Source organism: Myotis myotis, unplaced genomic scaffold (assembly GCF_014108235.1).
Source record: "Myotis myotis isolate mMyoMyo1 unplaced genomic scaffold, mMyoMyo1.p scaffold_m19_p_2, whole genome shotgun sequence".
In the NCBI taxonomy this organism is placed as follows: domain Eukaryota; kingdom Metazoa; phylum Chordata; class Mammalia; order Chiroptera; family Vespertilionidae; genus Myotis; species Myotis myotis.
Genome location: NW_023416324.1, coordinates 72,669,953 through 72,688,611, shown reverse-complemented (window position 1 = coordinate 72,688,611; position 18,659 = coordinate 72,669,953). Strand labels below are relative to the sequence as shown.

The 18,659-nt window shown below is 40.6% G+C and overlaps 1 protein-coding gene and 1 pseudogene across 1 annotated transcript in view; one reads left to right on the top strand and one right to left on the bottom strand.

The window, feature by feature from the left end:
- DCDC2 (doublecortin domain containing 2) overlaps positions 1-18,659 on the bottom strand; it is a 194,284-nt gene that overhangs the window by 31,268 nt on the left and 144,357 nt on the right. The gene's annotated exons all lie outside the window — the stretch shown is intronic.
- The window catches only part of LOC118677504, a 32,512-nt pseudogene continuing 24,190 nt past the window's right edge, over positions 10,338-18,659 (top strand).

Genomic DNA, 18,659 nt, shown 5'->3' with positions numbered 1-18,659 from the left:
ACTGGAATGGAAAATGGCAACCATAAGGAAATAAAGAGCAGAGAGCAAAGCTCACCCTGTGTACAGGAGCACAGAGAGAATACAGAGGTAAAAGGGTCTGGCTAAGGGGGGGTGGGGGGGGGAGACTGAGAGGTGTGAGCACAGACACAGAAATGAGGTCAGAAAGAAATCCGTAAGAATAAATGGTGAGGAAAAAAGGAATATCAGCTAGAAAGTTACTGTGATAGAAGAAAGCCTCTTGGGATTTAATATTTAACTATAAATGTTATATATAGTTAAATATTTTAAATAGCATTTTATGACTATAAATATGTTTATATAATACATATGCATTTTAGAAAACTTGGAAGATGAAGAAGATAATCTTCTTTTAATCTTATGACCCAGAGATAATCACTAATATTTTTAAAACAGACATTCTCCCCCCCCACACACACACACACATTCATAAAACTGGGACCATATTATATACACTGAGTGGCCAGATTATTATGACCATCTGACGTTTGTAGGCAAATTAGCTATAATTTCGTGCTGAAGTTGCTAAAGGGCCATACCATTATAAATAGGGAAGCAGGTTGTTTACCACAACAGTAGAAGTGATTTTTTTCTGAAGATATGGGTAAACAACGCGATTTAACAGCCTTTGAACATGGGATATATTTGAATGTGAGTGGCCAGATTATTATGACCACCTGATGTTTGTAGGCAAATTAGCCATACACTGCATTGTATGGGATATGGAAGCCGAAGGCCTGTTCGAACACCTTTGCTGTCTGCAGTTACCGAGATAAAACGTCTCCAATTCACACAGGAACACAAGGATTGGACAGTCGAGCGTTGGAAAACTCATGTGGTCCGATGAATCACATTTCCAGTTGCATCATGCAGATGGCAGAGTGAGAATTTGGCGGAAACAGCATGAAAGCATGTACCCCCACATGTATGAGTACAACCCTTCAAGCTGGTGGGGGCAGTGTTATGGTTTGGGGCATGTTTTCCTGGCATGATTTGGGCCCTTGAATTCATGTGGAAGAACGTCTGAATAGCACAACATACCTAAGTATCGTTGCTGATCAGGTTCATCCTATCATGTTGATGGTGTATCCCAATGGAAATGGCTTTTTCCAACAAGACAATGCGTTATGCCACGGTGTTTGTATTGTGCAGGAGTGGTTTCAAGAACATGAGGGAGACTTTACCTTGCTTAGGTGGCCCCTACAATCACCAGATCTCAATCCAATTGAGCATTTGTGGGAATAAATTAAAAGAGCCATCAGGCAGCTGGTTCCAAAACCATCAAATCTCACAGAACTGGACAGTGCTATTCATCAGGCACGGTGTCAGATTCCTCACATCACCTTTCAACATCTTGTGGCGTCAATGCCAAGAAGAATCACTGCAGTATTGAAGGCAAAAAGTGGCCCAACAAAGTACCGATGGGGTGGTCATAATAATCTGGCCACTCAGTGTATATATTAGAGGCCCGGTGCATGAAATTCATGCATGGAGGGGGGTTCACTCAGCCCAGCCTGCACCCATTCTAATCAGAAACCCTTCAGGGGATGTCCAACTGCCGGTTTAGGCAATCGGACACCCCTCTCACAATCTGGGACTGCTGACTCCTAACCACTCACCTGCCTGCCTGCCTGATTGCCCCTAACCCCTTTGCCTGCCTGCCTGATTGCCCCCTAACCCCTCTGCCTGCCTGCCTGATCACCCCTAACTGCCCTCCCCTGCCAGCTGATCTCGCCCCCAACTGTTCTCCTCTGCTGTCCTGATCTTGCCCCCAATTTCCCTCCCCTGACAGCCTGGTTACCCCCGACTGCCCTCCCCTGCCAGTGTGATCTCGCCCCCAATGCCCCCCCCCCTTGCCAGCCTGATAGAGCCCCTAACTGCTCTCCCCTGCTGGCCTGATCACTCCTAACTGCCTCTGCCTGCCTGATTGCCCCTAACTGCCCTACCTGCCAGCCTGATCTCGCTCCCAACTGCCCTTCTCTGCCCGCCAATTTGGTTCTGATTGGTCAGTTTCTATGCCAGTCAGCATCAAAAGCTCTGCCTCCTAGGCAGCCATTGGCTCCTCACAGTAGACCCAGATTTGGTTCTGACTGGTCAGTTTCTATGCCAGTCAGTGTCAAAAGCTCCACCTCCTAGGCAGCCATTGGCTCCTTACATTAACCCAAGTTTGTTCTGATTTTCAGGTTCCATGCCATTCAGCATCTCTGGGCCTATCAACGGGGCCTGATCAGAAAGGTGGGGCTGATCAGCAGCCCCTGTGGAGGCCTAAAGAGAAATGGAGGTGGGGCTATTGGCCAGGCTGGGAGAGAAAGAGAGGCAAGTTCTGATCAACGGCTGCCACAGAGGCTTTGGCTCAGACCCTGCCTCTCTCTCTGCAGGCCTCTTTCCTGGCCTGATCTGCAGCCCCCTAGGCAGTCAGTGCTGGGTCGGGGTCGGAACGCCCACAGTGGCCCCAGTCAGTGCTGGGTCACCAGGGCAACCTAGCACTGACTTCCAGTCTGGTCAAGCCTTTGGTCGTTACGACCCTGGCTCTTTATTATATAGATTTTTAAAAAGTTTTTTTTACTTTAAATTCATATTGTGAACATTTCCCATGTTAATATTCTTTTAACACATAATAAATAGCCACATGTGGTGGTAATTAATGAATGGTACTGAATAATAAAAAACTTAAGTTTTTAAATTAATAGTGTAGATTTCATTCATTCAACTGACTGGTAAATACAGTGGGTCCTTAAATAACATAGCTTCATTCAATATCATTTTATTATAATGTTGATGAGAAAAAATACAGATTCCAGGCCAGGGCCACTGTCTACATGGCGTGCGCACATGCTCTCGAGGTCTGTGTAGGTTTTCTCAATGGACTCTGGTTTCCTCCCACATCCCAGAGAACTGCAGGTGAGATGGGTTGGCCTGTCTCAATGATCCCAGTCTGAGTGAGTGTGGGTGTGAGTGGCCCTGTGATGGGAGGGGGTCCTGTCCAATGTGGGCTGCCTTGCATCCTGACCTGCTGGGAGAGGCTCTGGCCAAACCTCGACCCTGAACTGGAATCAGAAGGGAGGAAAATCATTACCTGATTTGTTTGTTTGGTTTTTTTTGTTTTGTTTTGTGTGGTTTTTTTTAATATATTTTATTGATTTTTACAGAGAGGAAGGGAGAGGGATAGAGAATCAGAAACACCGATGAGAGAGAAACATCGATCAGCTGCCTCCTGCACACCCTCCACTGGGGATGTGCCTGCAACCAAAGTATATGCCCTTGACCGGAATCGAACCCGGGACCCTTCAGTCCACAGGCCGACGCTCTATCCTCTGAACCAAACTGGTTAGGGCTACCTGATTTGTTTACATTCATCTTTCTTAAAAGTATGTAGCGCTCACATGTATTTCAGTGTTTAATATTACAAGTGTTCTGAGTCTTTATTTAGGAGTTTGGTGATGTTTTTGTGACCAGAAATATGCCATAGGAACCTAACTCTTATATTTATCAATTTAAACTATGATAAAATTGATTTTATTGTATGTCATTTTGCTTAAAGTTGCACGTTCCAAGACCCTATGGACGATGTTAAGCGAGGACTTACTGTATATATATCATGATCTACTGCACAAAAGTCACTCTGGGAAACCTGAGAGCCGATCTTTATAGGCTTAGCATCTTGAGTTGAGATCAGAGAGACACACATTATTTCTCTTTCCATGAACACACCCTACAGCTTTTTCCTGCCTGATGAGTCCTGTTTCCCAAGGGTAAGCATGGTCCATGGAACACATATAGACCTCAATAAGTATTTATTGAAATGAGACAAGAGACAAGTGCCTGGTTTAATCCCTTCCTCACATACAGATTAACTCCCTTCCTGCTCAATGCCCTCTACAACCCTCCACCTCACACACTTTGGCAGCATTTAACTCTTCCTTCCATAGCCTTCCCTCAAGCATGCTGACAATTAACTCCTATAAGTCCTTGGCCTTTTCACTGAATGCCCTTTCTACCTCTCCTTACATGAAGCCTCACCAGCCCAGGTTTCTCCCCATCCTGTATCCTACCATCTCAGTAACTTCAAAGCCCACATGATGAGCTGTTCTGCTGCACTGAAAATCCCGTCACCTCTGCCTCATCATGTATCCTTTCCAGCATGTGGGGAGCCTTCAGTCAAGTGCAATCATGAACAAAGAACCCAAAGGTCACAGCACTGCTATGCTAGTTTTGTGTCCCACGCCTCTGCCCTCAACATCCCGTTTACTGCTTCACCTTTGTCCTTGCGTGGCTGACTGCTGGAGTCTTACTCATGGTTCAAATCCTGTTTAGCTCCACAAAGTCGCCTCAGATATCCCCTCACTGAACAACTAAAAAGAATCATTAGCTTTCCCTGCATGACTTCCTATCATACATACTTCTTCTTTCTTTTTCTTTTTAAATCCTCACCAGAGGACATGCTTATTGATTTTAGAGAGAGAAGAAGGGAGAGAGAGAGAGAAACATTGATGTGAGAGAGAAAAAGAAAGGTTGATATGAGATAAACATTGATTAGTTGCCTCCTGTATGCAGCCCAACCTGGATTGAACCTGTAACCCAGGTATGTGCCCTGACCAGGGATCAAACCCACAACATTTTGGGAAAACGCTCAAACCAACTGAGCCACACCAGCCAGGGCATACATACTTCTTTTATTCATGAATCACGCTTACTTTTAATTATTTCTTTTACCAGTTCTGACCCTTTTACCACAAGCTCCTTCAAGCACCAAACATAACTTTTGTCTTTTCAAGTCCTGTGCCTTGAGCATAATGTCAGCCACAAAACAGGTTGTGAAAAGATGTGTTAAAAAATACATAATATACAAAACATTATGTAAACACCAAATTTTTGGCATTGTCTAAAAGTATTGTTTGTAATAGAACTTGTATGTGTATATTCTTCATCTAGGGCCAAGATCAGTGAGCCAACATAAATGTTCAAAATTATGTGAATATTCAATATGAAAGTTCAAAGGCATGCCTTAACACCACAAAATTAAAATTATTAACAGCAGAGAATTGTTAAAAAGGTCAAACTACAATGGAAAAGAATTTGAATTATACAATGAGAGTATGTTCCCCTTCTATCAGTGCCACAGTAAAAAGCAATTAAAGACACACTCCAAGGAAGAAGGCAAAGATAAAACATTACCAATTTAAAACCCCTGTTGCCAGGATAGTTTCCACAAGAAATTTGCAAAAATATTAAGTTTTTCAAGGGCAATATTATTCAAGCACTTCAAAACCTTACCACTTTCCCTTTATTATTACTGTTAATAAACTTACACAGTAAATTGGTGAATTTAGATCATAATGGAAATTGTTATAGCAATGGTTGTATGGTTATTGCTATAGATACCTCAGACATCCCAACAACTCACTAAGGGTAGGTACCTCCAATGGAACATAGAATTCGTTTTAGCATCACTGTCTCCATCCTTCACCCACACACTTCCCTCCATACTTTCTAATTCAACTTCTGCAGCAGCACGCCATAAGGACTACTCTTGTCAAAATTATCAGTGACACAACGGTCATCTTTATGTTCACATCTCAATCTCTCAATTGCTCTTTTAATACAAGCAATCTCTCTCTCTCTCTCTCTCTCTCTCTCTCTCTCTCTCTCTCTCTCTCTCTCTCTCCCTCTCCCTCTCCCTCTCTCTCTTTCTGTGTGTGTGTGTCTGTCTGTCCATTTCATTCTTCTGGTTTTAGCAGTGCTTCTTCTCAGTCTCCTTGGTGGAGCCATCCTTCTCTGTTCAACTTCTAAGTGTTGGACCACCCTAGAGCTGCATTGTGAGTCTACTTCACTATTTATATACTCTTCCTATATAATAAAAGCCTAATATGCTCAGTGTCCATCCGGTCGGCCATTCAATCAATCAAAGCGTAATATGCTAATGATATGCTAAGGCCGCTCAACTGCTTGCTATGATGTACACTGACCACCAAGGGGCAGACAGTTACCTGTCGACCAATCGCTATGACTTGCACTGACCACCAGGGGGCAGGCAGTCGATTGGTTGACCAGTTGCTATTATGTGCACTGACCACCAGGGGGCAGATGTTCCTACTGGTAAGTTAGTTTGCTGCTGGGGTCTGGCAGATTGGGACTGAGCAAGATGGGCCAGACATGCCCTGGAGCCCTCTTGTGGTCCCTCCCTGGCTGGCCAACTTCCCACATCCATCCCCAGCCCCAACTGTGCACCAGTGGGGTCTCTCGGCCTGTCCTGTGCCCTCTCACAATCCAGGACCCCTCAGGGGATGTCAGAGAGTCAGTTTCGGCCCGATCCCTCAGGCCAGGCTGAGGGACCCCACTGGTACATGAATTTGTGCACCGGACCTCTAGCCTATATAATAAAAGCCTAAGCAACCATTACGGTGGAATGACTGGAACAACCGGTCGCTATGAAGTGCACTGACCACCAGGGGACAGATGCTCAATACCAGGAGCTGCCCCCTGGTGGTCAATGCACTCCCACAAGGGGATCACTGCTCAGCCAGAAGTTGGTCTCACGGCTGCCATGGCATTGGGAGGCCCTCCTGATGCCGTAGCAGCATGCACAGTGGGCAGGGAGGAGCACAAGCAGTACCCAGCCCCAATTCAGGCTCCTCCCTGGCCTACTACTGCTTGGCTCACTGCTAAATCCCTCGGGGGATGTCTGACTACCAGTTTGTTTAGGCAGTCGGACATCCCCCAAGGTGTTCCAGAGACTGCGAGAGGGCACAGGAAAGGCTGAGGGACCCTCCTACCCCAGTACATGAATTTTGTGCACCAGGCCTCTAGTATTAAATAATCTTATTAAGGTCTTGGTTTGAACACCATCAAAATGCTAATGATATTGTATTCTATATCACACTCTTCATAGACTCCAAAACTGATATCCAATTGCCTAATTTGACATCTTACCTTGGGCATTTCAACTTCAATATGATCAAAACAGAACTTTGATTCTCCACCCTAAGCCTCATTCATCCTCTGTATTCCCCATCCCAGGAAATGGCACCACTACTCAATCCTGAAATCTGGGAATTATCCTTATTTCCATTTTGCTCTCATTCCCTATATACATTTGATTGGTGTCTTGTCAAGTCAACCTCTTTTTAAATATATCCCAAATCCTTAATTATCATTTCCATCTCCTCTATCAGCTTGGTCTAATCACCATTATCTTTTGGCCTGCAATTGCAATCGCTTACAAATTATTGTCTCACTTCTACTCTTGCTATCCTGTAATTCATCCGCTATACAATAGCCAAGTGAACTTAAAGATTTTAAAAATTATTTAGAAAGTCTCTAATGTCATTCTTCAAACACAGAATCCAAGTTCTTTCCCATGATTTATAGACATGTGATCTGGCAGGTAACTCCCTCTTGGATCACATTTCATTACACTTTCCCTTGATCCATTAAACTCCAGCTACCTTCTGTTTCTCCAACAGAAAATGCATTCCTATCTTATGCTTCTTATACCCTCTGCCTGGAATATTCTCCATCCCCTTCTCCCTCCCCCCGCCCCCATTACAATTGTCTGCTCCTTGTCCTTCAAATCCCACCTGGGTCCAATTCCAGTAGCCACCCAGTCATTCCCATTGCTCTGTTTTAATTATCTGTCTAGCATTTCTTAGTAGCTGATATTTTTCTTGTTTATTTGGTGTTTTAGTGTTTGCTAGTCTCCACCAAAGCATGAGCTCAATGTTCTATTCCCCCATGTGCAACAGAGCTCAACAGAGAGGTGTTCAAAAGGTACCTGTTAAAAGAATGAATAACAGCCAAAACCGGTTTGGCTCAGTGGATAGAGCGTCGGCCTGCGGACTGAAGGGTCCCGGGTTCGATTCCGGTCAAGGGCATGTACCTGGGTTGCAGGCACATCCCCAGTAGGAGATGTGCAGGAGACAGCTGATCGATGTTTCTCTCTCATCGATGTTTCTAACTCTCTATCTCTCTCCCTTCCTCTCTGTAAAAAATCAATAAAATATATTTAAAAAAAAAAGAATGAATAACAGAAACTCAAAAATATTTTCTGCATTGAAGTAGCGTATAAGGAGCATAGAATTTGAAAACCACTAGACCAGTCCATTAATTATCTGTGTTGGTATGGTGGTTTTGCCCCAATCTGGCCACGCTTGGCAGTATAACATTTGGATGAGTAGGGGGGATTGAGAGGGTTGATGAGAAAGAAGACTGGAGTACACCCTACACACTATCAACAAATGAACCTGTGTGGTGGGAAAAGTAGTAGCACTCCCCACCCAAAGATGTCTCCATCCTAATTCTCAAAAATGTGAATATGTTACAATGCATGGGAGAGGTGAGTTCAGGTTGCAGATGAAATTAAGGTTGTTAATTAACTGACCTCGAGATGGGGAGGTTCTCCTGGATTATTTGTGGGGACCAAGAATCACAAAGGTCGTTAGAAGTTAAAGGGAAGGCAGGAGAATCAGTGTCTGAGTGATGCACTATGAGAAAGACCTGTCTGGCCATTGCTGGCTTTGAAGACAGGAGGAGGCCATAAACCAGAGAATGGTAGACAACTTCCACACACTGGAAGAAGTCAAGGACACAGATGTTCCCCACAGAGATTCTAGAAGGAACACAGTCTGGCCAGCATCTTGATTATAGCTCAGCAAGGACCACGTTGGAATTCTGATCTCCAGAACTGAAGAGAATAAATCTGTGTGTTGTTTTAAGCCACCAAGTTTGTGGTCATTTGTTATATCCGCAATAAGAAACAGCATGTATCCAAAAATTATGGTCTACAAAGAATAGTGGGGGCAATAGCCACTGCAAATCCTCTTTCTGACCCCTGCAGATACCTGATGGGCAAGGGCAGATAGCTAGACACTCTCTGCTCCCTCCTCCTGGGAGTCTGCTGCCTTTGGATCTCCTTCTCTGTTGTTACTTCTCTTTCTCATTCCCCTACAAGATACAAAAACCATCCCCACATCCAGGTACCCACATATCTTCCTGGAGAAAAGGAATTAGACTTTTAAAAAGTCTTCCCCTACTCTAAAACCTCTGTAATAAAAGCTATTTGCTAACAAACTAAAGAGCAAGGATAAATTTGATACACAATACGCTCTCATTCAATTACTACACCAAGGATCAAATTCAATGCTTGAATGCACACTGCACTCAAATTCAGCTCAAATCTTTTCTCTTTGAATCATGAATAGATACTTTAGTGTATATTACACAGTAAAGCAATAACAAACACTCTAGTGAAAATAAAAATGCTCCTCGATTATTTCTCACTTATCCCTTATGAATTTTATTGCCTAAAAATGGAAAGCAGAGCTGTTGAGGTAAGGCAGTCATATCATTACTGTGTAGTTCCTAATAAATATGAATCTGTTTTCCCTACAGAAATGGGAAACAGATGATTGCACTTTTTCAGCTTTTCTGCAACTAGAACCACTGAAATGAAAGAATTTCCTAGTTGCAGTGCATTGGTTTTGTAGCTTATTAATATTACAATACTTCAATGTTCCCAAATAAGAAAAGGTACCAAATAATTAATGAATTATTTTCATGTAATTGATGATAATCAGTTATTTAGGCCCAATAATCTTACTTAAAGAGCACCTTCTTACCAAAATTACTAAAAATTATTTTAAGTATTATTATAAACCATATTTTAATATGTTCAGTGTTTTAAACTAGTTGAAATTCATCAGGATAAATATGATAAAAAATAACAAAATAATACCCAGTTCTGATTACTTTATTAAATGAAAACTATATGTAAACAAGAAAGTTTAGTGTGACTATAAACATTTTACTATGGTTTACAATTGAGATTGCCTCATAAAAATGTTAAATTAAAAAACAAAATGTCACCCTGGTTTGTGTGGGTCAGAGGTTAGAGCATTGGCCTGTGCACCAAAGGGTATCTGGGTCCCATTCCCAGTCAAGGGCATGTACCTGGGTTGTAGGTTTAATCCCAGGCCCAGTCAGGGCTTGGGGCTCCTGTAGGAGGCAACCAATCGATGTGTCTCTCTCACATCGATGTTTCTCTCTATCTCTCTCTCCTCCTCTCCACACTCTCTAAAAATCAATAGAAAAAATATCCTTGGGTGAGGATTAATAAAACAAAAAATATTTTAATTTTAACAAGCAACTCATTAAGCTCATCAATAGATAACTGAGAAAAATGTGGGAAACAAGAAGTTTATGGCTTTTGGTATCCTATATAATAAAAGGCTAATATGCAAATAGACCAAACTGCAGAACAACTGGAACAACTGAACAACCAGTCAATATGACATGCGCTGATGACCAGGGGGCGTTCACGAAACATGGCGGACGTCGGCTGCAGTAGGATAGTGGAGCAGGTGAGCGGGGTGCCAAATCAAGGCAGGGCACCGGTAGCTATCATCAGGGCAAGACTCTTGTGGTTACTGAAAATCCTTTGCTCCCACATGCTGTGGTCCCGCCCAGCATTTGCGCCTGCTGCCAGTGCCTGGCACTAGTCCTGATTGCTCGGCGCCATCAGTGGGTATAAGCAGCGGCTGCCAGCCCCGATCACCCCTGCAGGCTTCTTCACCTCCCCTTGCTCCTGAGGGGCAATCAGGGCAGCAGCTGCCACTCGCACCTGCTGACAGTGCCAGCACCAATTATTCTGTGCCTTCAGCAGGTACGAGCAGGAACAGGGCCAGCACCATTAGTGCATGGGAGCTGTGGTGGCGGGAGTGGGACTGCCAGCAGACAGGGGACTAGAGGCCGCAGAGGGAGGGGCCAAGCAGGGGTGCAGAGGATGGGCCAAGACCTGCCCCTGTGCCTACCACAGCCTCGCAGCCCACAGTTCCTTTCAAGGTGCATAAATTTGTGCACTGGGCCCCTAGTATAAGATAATACTCTAAGCAGAAAAAAAATATTTAGACCTATTAACAAGGAAAATCATGCCCTCTTTATAAGTATCACATGTTATCAGAGGTAGGATTAAAATTAAAATTGGTAAGAATGTGACATAAAAATGATTTTCATTAGCTAATGGTAATGTAAACTACATTCACATATGGAATGCATTGAATTTCTAATATATAACTCTTCATAGATACAGATTGTTGTCATCACAACATCTTAGTGAAATTGTACAAAAGCACTTCTGAAAGCTGAGCCAATGTGAAGCAGTCTTTATGAAGTTCAGCAAAGGTAGAGGTAGAGATGAGGCTATCAGCCAATCCTTTTTTAATCCTTACCATAACTTGTATATTATCCTCCCACACACCTCCTCTGAACTAAAGTATATTATCATTAGGAAGAATGAAAACTAACCAAATAACAGCTAATGTTCTCAGTGCATCTAACTTAGTACAGCAATATAACCAAAATGATTTTTAATCACTAATTTTCTCCATATGTCTCATTATGGCCCATAAATGCAAGTGGGAACACTTTACAGAAACAAAAATATCACAAGTGGTTTTTTTTGGCAATTTAGAATATTACATTAAAATAACTTTATATACTTACAAGGGCTGGGTTTTCTTGACTGCAGTTTGAAATATTTGGCTTCTTTCTATTCCCTGACTCCCACTCTACGATATTAAGTATCACCTATTATGCAATTGCTGTTTAAATTTGACTATTAACTCTTTGCATAGAGTTTATCTTAACCACCATGGTTATTTTACCTTGACTTTAAATGGGTGTAGTAAGTTTTCAAAGTGTACACAGAAAGCATAAATAGGATTATTATCATTGATTTCCCCAGATCACAGGTAATTCAGCTCTTATCCCTACATTTCTATTTTAATCTTTTTAGACACAGATGTTTTTGATTTTCATCAAAATCAGAAATATTCAGAGTATTTGAAATATATATAATTCATTACTTTAAACTTGTTTATAACCTGTATACATTTTGGTATAATTTCCAAAGTTTATACTAGACAGGTAGGACTGAGAATAATAAAGTACCTCTGATTATGTTTACCTAAACTAACAAGTATATACAGCTTTTCTTTTTATTTTTTATTTTATAATCTTATAAAAAAGTATACTGCAAATTATTTTTAGTTCATCAGAATAATTGAATTGGTTTTTGTACCCCAGTGACTTTGAGTTATTTAATAAGTGGCCTAACACTCACAATTCCTGTTCTTAATTCTGACTGATCCAACTACCTCCAAATGACCTGTGTTGCATATTCAAGTCTATAAAAGAGCTAGCCATACTTCAAATACTTCTCTACTCTATCAACTGTATCATGATAACAAATGGAGTAGAATAGAGAAAATACAGTATTCTTAAATTCCTCAAAATTTTGTTCATTCATTCATTCATTCATTCATTTATATGTAAATATTTACTCTGAGTCTCCTCAAGGTCAGACATGCGGTGGATACCAGCTATAGAAAGATGAACAAGGTGCTGGCCTCAAGATGCTAATTGTCTGCTGGGGAATTTAAAAGCAAAAGTCAACAGCACAGAATGGTAAATGTAACAAGTGGTACACCGGCTGTAAAGGGTGCACAGGAAAGGGTGTTGAAGGGGAATGGAGTGGCAGAAAAGAAGGCTTCTGAGAGACAGAGGCTGGGAATTAGAAGGCAAACAGAATTAATCACTAAAGAGCAGAGGGAGGATGTTCTAGACAGAAAGATCAGTGTATGCAAGGTCTTGGAGGGACTAAAATGCATGGTATGATTCAGGAACTGCAGGCAGATAAGCTTGGCTGCCGCAAGGCTGCAAGGCTGGAGACTGGCAGGTGAGGAGGGAAATAGTCAGACCACACTGCCTGATAGGACCAAGAATTTGAACGTGATCCTGAAGATAATGAAGAGCAAGTGAAGGACTTTAAGTTGGAAGCAGGGCACACAGGACTGGGGGAGTGTCTTGGAAACAGGGGTGAGGATTCATGTCAGGGTGTGTGTGGAGAGGCAGACATGGATGGTATCACTCTAGGACCATACTGTTGAGGTGAAGATACCAAGTCAGAGTGAAGATTAGCTGAAGCTCGGAATATAGGTCAGGCTGAAGTGCCAAAAGGCTCGTAGCCTGGAGAATGCAAAGCAATGGAATGGGAAAGAAAGCATGGAAATAGGAGCCAGGAGGTTCTGAAGCACACGATTCTGTGGTGGTGGGACAAGCACTGCTCTGTTTGATTCTGGCACTACAGTAGACATGGATATCCTGAATGAAAGCAGTGACAGTGCGATCGACAGAAGGGGGCATATGAGAGAACTCTATAAATGCCTGGATGTAGGAGGTGAGAGAGATGAAAGATGCAAAGGGGGACTCTAAGGTTTATGGTCCGGGTGTCTAAGTGGGTAGTAGTGTTATTTGCCAAGACCAGGGAAAGAAGAGAATAGAGATATAAGAAGTGAAATGATACATTTATTTTTGATCTTATGGTTTGGATCACCTGGGAGCACCATGATAGAAATGTCAAGAAAGTAGCTGGAAATGTAAATCTGTTAACTAGGATAAAGTTCTAAGATAAGGATACAGATTTGGGAACCATCAGAATACAGTTGGTAGATAAAATAATAGGTCTGGATGAGAACAGAAGGTGGTTGGGGACAGACTTCTAGGAAATAGTATTTAAGGGATGGCAGAAGAGAAGCAAAGATTGAAAATAAAGGTATGAGAAAAAAAAATAAGAGAGTGAGCTGTCAAGGAAGGTATGGGAAAAGTGAAAGTCAACAATAAGGAGTCATCAGTATGAAAAAGTGTCCTCTAGCTTTGGCATCCCAGTGATCTGGTCAACTAGGTGAAGGTAACTTTAATAGAGCATGAAAATCAGATTATATTTTGGGGTGACAGACAAGCAGTATAGACCACTCTTTCAAGATGATTTGGCTGTGAAGTGGAGAAGAAAGACCATAGCCCTAAAAACAAACAAAGTCAGAGATGTGAGGCTATAGAGTTCATAAGGGATAAAAGATAGTTAAATCCCATGTCTTCTGACTCCTGCCTGCCAATGAATTTGTCACAGATGTCAGCAGCCTAAAGCTGTTGCTAAACCCATCCTTAATGCACAAACATGTCTAGAAGAATCTTAGCATTCTTGTAGAAACTCAAGCAATTCCTATTCACTCATGGTCAAGTTTAACCAAAACAGTTCATCTTCATCTTTATAATACCAAAGTAACCAGAACTGCATTTCATAAAAATACCAATCATTCTTGCTACACCGACATTTATTGGAGTTTGAACTTTAGCTAAAATACTTAAATGAATTACAACGTGGTAATCTGGCTGCTGGAAGTAACAGTGGGAGGAGACAGGGCAAGAAGAAGAGAAACCTACAGGGCAGCACCCATTCTAGGAAACAAGGCTCCTTTAACTTGTCCACCTCAGTTAAACTATTCTATATAGTATGGTAATGAATAATCACTTCAGATAAAGAAATAAAAGATTCCTTAGCTTCAGAAGACTACTAAGAATTCATATGAGGAATCTAATAAACCAAAGGCTAAAGAGAAAGCAGGATTATATATTTTCAAATTCTATCTGCAATTGATAAACTTGAGATGGAAGACTAAACTAATTCTCTAAATATCTGTTTATAAATTATATATAGAGAATATACATAAGGAATTAAGTACCTAGCTCAAATATGAATATAAAAATGAACTGAATATGCATTTTCAAAACTTGGTTATTAATCCCAATTATTACTAAATTACAGCTTTAGTACTCTAAGGTTCCAACATTAATTTTCAGCTATTAGCAAAAATATGCTGTAAAATAATAAGCTTAACGATGCCAATACTACTATAAGTATAAAGCAAGTATCACCACTTTCAAAGCTAATCTAATGGTGAGACAGATGCTAGTGATTCTGTGAATTGTGGTCCTCACTCAGGGTAAAGTGACATGAAGTGCAAATGTAAAAATCAGTCCCAATCAGTCATCCTGAATGAAGGGATTGAACTGTTTTTCTTCTAATCTAATTGGCACAGGAAATATCCCTGAACTGTTCGTTAAATCTGCTTGAGTGTGTTTTCAATTTAACTGTTTCAGCATTTTATAGATTAGTATGCTTCTATTTGCTTTAGACAATCAAAGTGAGATCTCTTGAATGCTTAGCAATTCAGGTGTTTATATAGGCTCCATAGTACTTTTTTAAGAGGATGATAAATTTTTATCGGAGTTGATGTTTTGCTAAAGATATAACTTAGCTTTGATTGGCAGCTAAGCTTCCATCTTAACATAAAATAGAAGCTACAATTATACTCAGTTTACCCTATCTTCTTTGACTATGCATGAATCCTACAATTCAAGGAACTACTGTCAATAATGATAGATAAAAACAAATATTCTTATATTTTATCTGCAATGTCTACTGTGTTCCACTTTTTATTAAAATGGTCTGAGATAAATCCATTTAAATGATTCTATTGAACTCCATTTTAAGATTACCTGATCACAAAACAGCAGTTGATATAAACATTCATTACAAAATGAACATATATCAATGTAGTGCTAAATTTGAGGGAGCCAAGTAAATGTAAAATGCCAAACCATCAGTAGGAAAACCATCTCAATAGCCTCAGTTGGTGATGAGAAATATGCAACTTAGGTACAAAAATATTATTTTTTTATGAAACTATCAAGGAAAAATATTCAAACAAATCAAGACAATCAGCCAACATTTTGCTCACTTTGATTTAATGTTGATCCAACAACAGGTATTAACTGAGATTCTACCAGATTCTGGACTCTTCATTTAGTGTTATGACTAAGGGATTTAGTCGGTTCCTATAACAAAAATCTATGTATGCTAGCTTTTTGAAAAAATAGAAAACATCCTCGTCGAGCATTTTAACCTATGGTTGAAATAATATCATTATTCCATCTAATAATTTCATTCCAAAAGGAATAATTCTGGCTCCTGAACCTCAAGAAATGATATATTTCAGATATTCTTGCTTCTTCCTTAACTGATAACTGAGAAATAGTAATAATTTACTTGTGTTAATCTGGGGAGGGGGAACAGAAATAAGTAATCTTTATTGGATTTTTTCATTAAGTTAAAATTTTTAAGTATTTCCATGATATTAAATTTGATAATGAATTAATTTTCACTGCATCATTATAATAATTCACATACTTCTTTCTAGTCAAGATAAAACACAAGGATTGGTAAACCTAAGAAAATATCTTTTGTAGAGTAAGTGGAAATGCTTACTGTTCAGTAAAGAAATATTTTTCTTCAGCATTTACCTAGAGCAAGATGTAACTAATGATAACAATATTAATAATGATGACAGTTAACTAATATTTATTGGATACCTATTATATGACAAACTTCAGTCTATGCATATTATACGTATTAACTCATTCAATGCCCATAGCAACTTTATGAAGTAATTACTACTAGCAACATTTTACATATGAAAAACAGAAGAATTCTAATGTTAATAGAAAGAGTGGCAGAAGCAGGATTCTAGTACAGCAATCTGACTCTGGAGTCCAGACTTCTAATGGCCTTACCATATATACTTTTAACGGCAGGTTCTCTAATCAGCCAGTCATGACCCATTGGTGAATTATGACATCAACCTAATAGGTTGCAACGAGTGTTTTTGAATGAAATATAAGAAAACAGAAGATAGTTCATGGTACCAGAGTCAGCTTCTTGGTCATGTGACCTGAGCAGTTGCACAGGCCCCATTCTATGAAGGGACCCTCACTTGGCTTAATGCTCAGCTGTCACCATCTTGAGTTTGTTAATAATGTTATATCTTTGAACTTGTGTTTTATCAGTGAAGGCCATGGAGACAAGGGAGCATGTTCATAAGGAGAGGCTATATAAACAATAAATGTGGCCGTGGTTCCTTGTCCCCATTCATGTCTAGAGTTTGCAATGTTCCATGAGTATAGAATTCAGGTGGACTCACAATGCAAGACAGTGTGCTGAGACTCAAAGTGAGCATGAGATAAGCATGTTATGTCTGCATCTGAGTAAGTAATAGTAGGGTTGCAGACTGCCCCTTAGGGGACACACTTTCTATGAAAAAATGAACTTGCTCCCAAGGGAGAAAGAAGGCAATGGCATTCTAAGAAATAAGAAAGACCAAGGATAATCCTGTACTCTCTCTACTCGTGTTACTTCCTGTAGTAATCAATCAAACAAGGACCTAGAAGAAAAGGGGAACATAAAGCACCTGTGGCTCCTTCTCTTCTCAGAACTCCCCTTCTTGTCAGTATCCGAAGGTAGCAAATGTTGGTAGAATGTGTCCATATCAAGAAGTGGAATAAACAGTTGATTTAGTTTTAGATAGTATTTCCATTTTTCTGATAAGAAAAAAAGTGGATATGCAAGTATGACCTAGGATACACAAATTGTGTAATTCTGCCTGTGAGTTAAATGCTCTTATATTTTGCACTTAAAACTGGCATTGCACAATATAAAAATGTTAACATTTCATTTTCCTTACTTAAAATGACAATAATAGCAAATCAAAAAAACACTATGACAAGTCAAGAAAGAGAGAGACCATGGAAGAAAGGAAAGAGTATATATTTAAATAGCTTTAACAGCACTTTCCCCTGTTGTTGTTGTTGCTGCTTCTTTGTGTGTGTGTGTGTGTGTGTGTGTGTGTGTGTGTGTGTGTGTGTGTGTTTTCACAAGGTCCCACATTTCATTTAGCACTGGACCCTACAAATCATATAGTCTGTCTTGGGCAGTACATACAGTAAGACTGTTATTTCACAAAACTTTCATTTCATAAAACAAATATATATAAGCATATGTAGGAATAGTGAATCATTACATAAATTTTTCCATACTATGGGTTACAGAAAGTAAAAGCCACTTGACGATACTGGATAAAAAGGCATAAGAACCTTGTCTCCTTGCTACCCTGAAAGAGGATTCACTTAAGAGGGCAACACAGCCCAGCCAGTTTGGCTCAGTTGGTTGAGCCTTGCCTCATGCATCAGGAGGTCAGTGGTTGGATTCCTAGTCAGAGCACATGCTGCATTGTGGCTCAATCCCCCGTAGGAGGCGTGCAGGAGGCAGCCAATCAATGTTTCTCAATGATGTTTCTCCCTCTCCTTTCCTCTCTCTGAAATTGTTAAAAACATATTTTTTTAAGAAAAGAGCAACCTAGTTACTTGAATTCCTGCTCCCTGTTATATGCTAAACTCCAGACTTTCGTAATTTGATCTGACCTGTCCCACAGCTCTGCAACTAGACACCTCAACCCTGAGAAACCATGCTGGCTCTCACTTCCCTGTCCTTCCCCACCTGTCTCCCTTTAGGGGGCCTAACTCCTCCTCACTTCTGTGTCTTTACTCAAGCAACTTCCTTACAGTCCTGGAGCCTGTCCATTCTTCCTTCAAGATGCAACTCCAAGGCCAATCCCCCAGAAGGCTTTCACTTCTCTGAAATTTTTATACTTACTCTCTGTACCCTATTAGTACCACATTATATATAATTTAGATATTGACACAAAAAGGATAGGAATTGTTTCCTACTCAATCCTCCCAAAGCCCACATCTGACATGGCTGGGTTACGCACAGCACTCAATAAGGGGTCATGAGATGGAGAAGGGACCTAGTTTTTTCTGGGGTCTTTTTTGTTGTTGTTGTTTTTAATTGATTTCAGAGAGGAAAGAAGAGGGATAAAGAAATAGAAACATCAATGATGAGAGAGAATCATTGA